This window comes from Chinchilla lanigera, unplaced genomic scaffold (genome assembly GCF_000276665.1).
Source record: "Chinchilla lanigera isolate Chin_1 unplaced genomic scaffold, ChiLan1.0 scaffold00024, whole genome shotgun sequence".
NCBI classification, from domain to species: domain Eukaryota; kingdom Metazoa; phylum Chordata; class Mammalia; order Rodentia; family Chinchillidae; genus Chinchilla; species Chinchilla lanigera.
The window spans coordinates 21,427,507-21,433,506 of record NW_004955425.1 but is presented as its reverse complement, the minus strand read 5'-3'; the positions used below and the strand labels follow the sequence as shown (position 1 = coordinate 21,433,506).

The 6,000-nt window shown below is 35.8% G+C and overlaps 1 protein-coding gene across 2 annotated transcripts in view; it reads left to right on the top strand.

Annotated features, from left to right (window-relative positions):
* Cmya5 (cardiomyopathy associated 5) overlaps positions 1-6,000 on the top strand; it is a 106,912-nt gene that overhangs the window by 83,801 nt on the left and 17,111 nt on the right. The gene's annotated exons all lie outside the window — the stretch shown is intronic.

The window sequence follows — 6,000 nt, the reverse complement described above, 5'->3', positions numbered from 1 at the left end:
CTTTCTTCCTTTCTTCCTTTCTTCCTTTCTTCCTTTCTTCCTTTCTTTTCTCCTCTCCCTCAACCCAGTGGTTCCTTCTCTTTGAGCAGTTTCTTTCTCTTTCACAGTATCTATTGTACCTTTCAGATTTTATTTACTCTTTCAGGTTCTTACACTAGTGGGACAATATGATGTTTACACATGCAGGGCTGATTTATTTCACTTAGAAATATGGTCTCTAGTTGTATCCACTTACCTATAAAGCCTGGAGTTTATCTCTTTTTATAGCTGAGTAATACTTCATTGGTATAAAAATACCACATCTTTTTTATCTGTTCCTTAGTTGATGGACATTTGGGTTGTTTCCAAGATTTAGCCATTACAAATTGTGCTGCTTTAAACATAGGTGCACGTATATTGCTGTGGTATGATGTTTTCAGTTCTTCTGGAAAAATATCCAGAAGAGGAATAGCTGGGTTGAATGGGACCTCTAATTTTAGGTTTTTGAGGAATCACCACACTGATTTCCACAGTGGTTTCACCAGTTTACACTCCCACTAACAGTGGGGAAGGGTACCTTTTTCCCCACAGCCCCTCTAGCATTTGATATTGGTTGATTTCTTGATGATAGCCATTCTTTCTAGGATGAGATGGAATCTCAGCACTGTTTTAATTTGCCTTTCTCAAATGACCAATGATGTTGAACATTTTTTTTCATATATTTATTTGCCATTTGTATTTCTTCCTCTGAGAAGTGTGTATTCATCTCAGATGCCAATTTTTGAATTGGGTCTTTGAATTTTGAGGGCCTGATTTTTAAAAATTCTTTATATGTTCTAGATAGAAGTCCTTTGTCTGAGGGACAGATGGCTAAATTTTTTTCCCAATTAATGAGTTTTCTTTTTTCTCTGTTGGTGATTTCTTTTGATGTGCAGAAACTTTTCAAGAAGATGAGATCCCAGTTGATTCTTTGAAGTATTTCCCATGCAGTTTGGTTTTTGCCCATGAACTCTCTGCCTACCCCTATGTCTTCAAGATTTCTACCTACTTTCTCCTCCAGTAGATTTAGTGCTTGAGTTTTAATATTTAGATCTTGGATCCATTTTGATTTTAGATTACTGCATGGTGATACACACGATTCTAACTTTAGTCTTCATCATGTAGAAAACCAGTTTTTCTAGCACCATTTATTAAAGAGGCTGTCTTTCTTCCAGTGAACATGTTTGGCCCCTTTGTCAAAGATAAGGTGGCTGAGTGTGTTTGTGGTTGTGGCTGCATCTTCTACTCTGTTCCATTGATCCTCAGGTCTGTTTTTTTGCCAGTACAATGCTGATTTTATCACAGTATCTTTGTAGTATAATTTCAAGTCAGGGATTGCGATGCCACCTAACTTGTCTTTGTTGCCTGGGATTACTTTTGCTATTCTAGACCTCTTCTGGTTCCAGATGAATTTTAGAGATGTTTCCTCTAGATCTGTGAGGTATACTACTGGTATTTTAATTGGGATAGCATTGAATCTGTACAACAATTTTGGGAGTATGGCAATTTTCACAGTGTTGGTTTTTCATATCCATGAGCAAGGAATATCTTTCTATTCTGAAATACTTCTTGATCTCTTCTTTCAGAGTACTGTAATTTTCACTGTGTAGATCTTTTATTTCCTTTGTTAGATTGATTTCTAAGTATTTCATTTTTTTTGAATGCTATTGTGAAAGGTGTGGTTTCCCTAGTTTCTCTCTCAGTGTGTTTGTTGTTTGTGTATAGCAATGCTATTGATTTTTGAGTGTTGCCTTTGTATCCAATTATGCTCTGAATTTGGTTGTTAAATCTATAAACCTCTTGGTGGAGTTGTTGGGGTCTTCTATGTACAGTATCATCTCATCAGCAAAAAATGATAATTTCACTTCTTCCTTTCCAATCCTTATTCCTTTTATTTCACTCTCTTGTCTAATTGCTCTGGCTGATATTTCCAGTACTATATTGAATAGGAGTGGTGACAATAGTAGTGAAGTATATATCCTTCTTTTGTTCTTGATTTTAAAGAGAAAGCTTTCTGGTTTTGTCCATTTAGCACGATGTTGGCTGTTGGTTTGTCATAGATGGCTTTGATCAGATTGAGGTAAAGACCATCTATTCCTATTTTCTGTAGGGTTTTTATCATGCATGAAAGTGTTGGGCTTTATAAAAATCTTTTTCTGCATCTATTGAGATGATCATGTGATTTTTATCTTTGGCTCTGTTGATATGGTATATTACATTAATTGATTTGCATATATTGAACCATCCCTGCATTCCTAGGATGATTCCCACTTAGTCATGATGTATAATCTTCTTGATGATTTGCTGCATTCTGTTTGCTAGTATTTTATCGAGAAGTTTTGCATGTATGTTCACTAGGGAGATTGGCCTATAGTTCTCTTTTTTGGGCTGAGTCTTTCTCCGGTGTTATCATGAGGGTAATACTTGCTTCCAGGAATGAGCTGGTGGGAACTCCTTCCCTTTCAATTTCATTAAAGAGTTTGAGAAGAATTGGCATTAAATCCTCTCTAAATTTCTTGTAGAATTCAGCTGTGAATCTGTAAGGTCCTGGGCTTTTCTTTGTTGGTAAGTTTTTTTTATTACATTTTCAATTTCATTGGCTGATATTGAGTTATTCAGGATTTTTATATCTTCTTGATTCAGCTTTGATAATTGAGATGTCTAGGAATCTGTCCATTTCCTCTATGTTTTCCATCCTATGAGAGTAAAGATTTTTGAAGTAGGTATTGATGATCTTCTGAATGTCTACAGGATCTGTAGTGATTTCATCCCTTTCATTGCTTATTGCATGAATTTTGAGTTTTTTCTTTTGTTTTTTGATAAGGTTGGCTGGGGGCTTATCAATTTTATTTATTCTTTCAAAGAATCAACTCTTCAATTCATTAATTCTTTGTATTGTTTTCATAGTCTCAATTGTGTTAATTTCTGCTCTGATATTTATAGTTTCCTCCTTTCTTTGAGCTTTGGGCTTGACTTGTTCTTTTTCTAGAAACTTGTGGTGCAGCATAAGGTTGTTTTCCTGATGTGGGAATTCACCACTATAAATTCCCTTCTGAGGACTTTCTTTGCATCCCACAGGTTCCAATAAGTTGCATGTGCATTTTTGTTTGATTATAAATATTGTTTAATTTCTTCTTTAATTTTATCTGTGACCCATTAGTTACTCAAGAGGGTGTTATTTAATTTCCATATGTTCATAGAGTTTTTGCAATTTCCTTTGTCAATAATTTCCAATGTCATTGCCCTGTTGTCTGATAGTAGGCGTGGGTTGATTTCAATCCCTTTGCATTTACTTAAGCATATTCTATGGGCCTGTGTATGGTCTGTTTTGGAGAATGTCCCATGTGCAGCTGAGAAGAATGTGTATTCTGATGCTGTTGAGTGGAACACTCTGTAAAGGTCTATTACGTCCATTTGTTCATGAGTTTGGTTTAGTTCTGTTATTGCTTTGCTGATTTTTTGTCTAATTGATCTGTCTCTTTGTGACAATGGGATGTTAAAGTCCCCTGTTGTGACTGTGTTACTGCTTATTTCATTTTTCTTGTCTGTTAAAATTTGTCTTATTTAGTTGAGTGCTCCTGTATTTGATGCATATATGTTTATGATTGTTTTCTTTTCCTCTTCTAATTTTCCTCTAAGAAGTATGTAGTGACCTTCTTTATTTCTTTTGATCATTCTTGGTTTTAAGTTCACATTGTCTGCAACCAGAATAGCTACCTCTGCTTTTTTCTGGGTTCCTGTCATGTGGAGTATTTTTTTACATCCTTTGACTTTAAGTCTATGAATTTCTTTTTAAATTAAATGTGTTTCTTGTATACAACATATTGTTGGATTTTGTTTCTTGATGCACTCTGCCAATTTGCAGCTGTTGATTGGTGAATTGAGGCAGTTTATTTATTTATTTATTTATTTTCCTGGTACCAGGAATCGAACTCACGACCTTGCTCTTGCCAGGCAGGTGCTGTGCCACTGAGCTAAATCCCCAGCCCCCTGAGGCAGGTTAAATTAATTGTTAGAACTGATATGTATTGGCTTATCTTTGTCATGTTATTTTCCTGCTGTTGGTTCCTCCTTTTTCCCTCTGTTTAATTGTTTGCTCTGTTTTGTGGTTCCTTTCTATTGTTGTTCTTAAAATTGTGGTCATTTTTATTTCTTTCTAAAATTTCTTTCATTCTTTGTAATGTTGGTTTGGCACTGATGAATTTCTTCAGTTGTTCTTTGTCATGGAAGTATTTTATTTCTCCATTAATTTTAAAGGGTAGTTCTGCAGGGTACATCAGTCTGGGTTGGAAGTTGTTTTCTTTCAGGACCTGACGTATTTCCCTCCAAGCTCTTCTTGACTTGATATTTTGTGTTGAGAAATCTGCCGTGATTCTGATGGGTTTTCCTTTATAGGTGATGCTTCTTTTCTCTAACAGGTTTTAATATCCTGTTCTTTTGCTGAATTTCTGGGATCTTGATTATTGTATGTCTGGGTGTAGATTTATTTTGGTTATGGCAAAGTGGATTTCTATGTGCTTCACTTAACTATATTCTGATTCTTTTTCCATACTTGGGAAATTTTCTGCTATTACTTCTGCAAATAGTCTTTTTATGTCATTTGTGTTGACTCCTGCTTTTTAATCGATGCCTATTAGTCTTATATTGTTTTTCTTTAAATCATTTTGCAGCTATTGAATTGCTATTTCCTGGTTCCTTGTTATTTTTTGTTTGTTTGTTTTTTTGTTTTTTTTCAGTACTGGGAATTGAACTCATGACCTTGCGCTTGCCAGGAAGGCGCTGTGCCACTGAGCTAAATCCCCAGCCCTAATTTTTTTTTTTTTTTTTTTTTTTTTGCTGGTTCCTTGTTATTTTTAAGAGATCTTTCCTTTCCTGATCATTAGCTGCAATACTGTCTTTAGGGTCTGAAAGTCTATCTTCATTTTTATTCAAGCATTTTTGCCAGCTTTCAATAGATTTTTAATTCTTGGATATCTGTTTGAATCTGTTTCATGCATTCTAATTCTTTCCTATATTTTTCATTCAAGGTTTCCATCATTTATGTATGCTGTTGTATTTTTTTTATCTATGTCTTCTTTAGATGTGCTGAGCAATTCTTTCATTATTGTTGTCATTTCTTACCTGAGACATTATTCCTGATCTGATTTTTTCTATGGCCTGATAGAGTTGTTTCTCTTCTTCAGTTGCTATCATTGCAGTAATTTCAGGTGTGTGACTTCCAAATTCTTCTATGTTGATGTCTGCTGGACTTGTTCTTGGTGGGTTGGAGGTCTGAGATTGCATTTCTTCCTTCGTTTTGTCATTTTCAAAGATCCTGAGGTTCCCCAGAGCTCAGTGTGGCTCTTGTGATGTTGCTGGAGAGGGGATGAGGTATGGCTCACTGAAGCTCCCAAAAGTGTACAAGGTTCAGCATGGCTTCAGTGATGGTGTGGCAGGGTGGGGCAAGGTCACTGAGGTTCTTTATACACTTTTGCTAATGCTATCAGAATAGTGCCAGCTATTGGAGGGCACTTATAGTCAGCATGTGTGTAACAGAAGTCTGAGTGCCCATGGATACATCAGTAATTTGGGTCCTAATTACACACCTCTGTAGACACAGAGATGCACATACCCAGCCTTTCCAAGAACAGGAAGAATCTAGAGATCCTTCCTGCAAAAAATACAAAGCTCTCTCACTAAAATAATGAAACTAAAATATATCATAAAGGGCCGTATCTACTAGGACTTTGGTGCAAATGTGCTCACTTAGGGAGTGCTGTTTTATAACCTCCAAAGTCCTAGCTATTGAGTACCTTCACAGACCTTGATGAACATTCAGATTATTATTAATATTCATATTTTGATAAAGGACATTTTTAGTTTTTCTTTTGGGGGGGCAGTACTGGGGATTAAATCCAGGGTCTTCACACTGAGCTGTAATTCCAAGTTTTTTTTTTTGAGACAAGGTCTCACTAAGTTGCCCAGGCTGGGCTTGAATAGTAA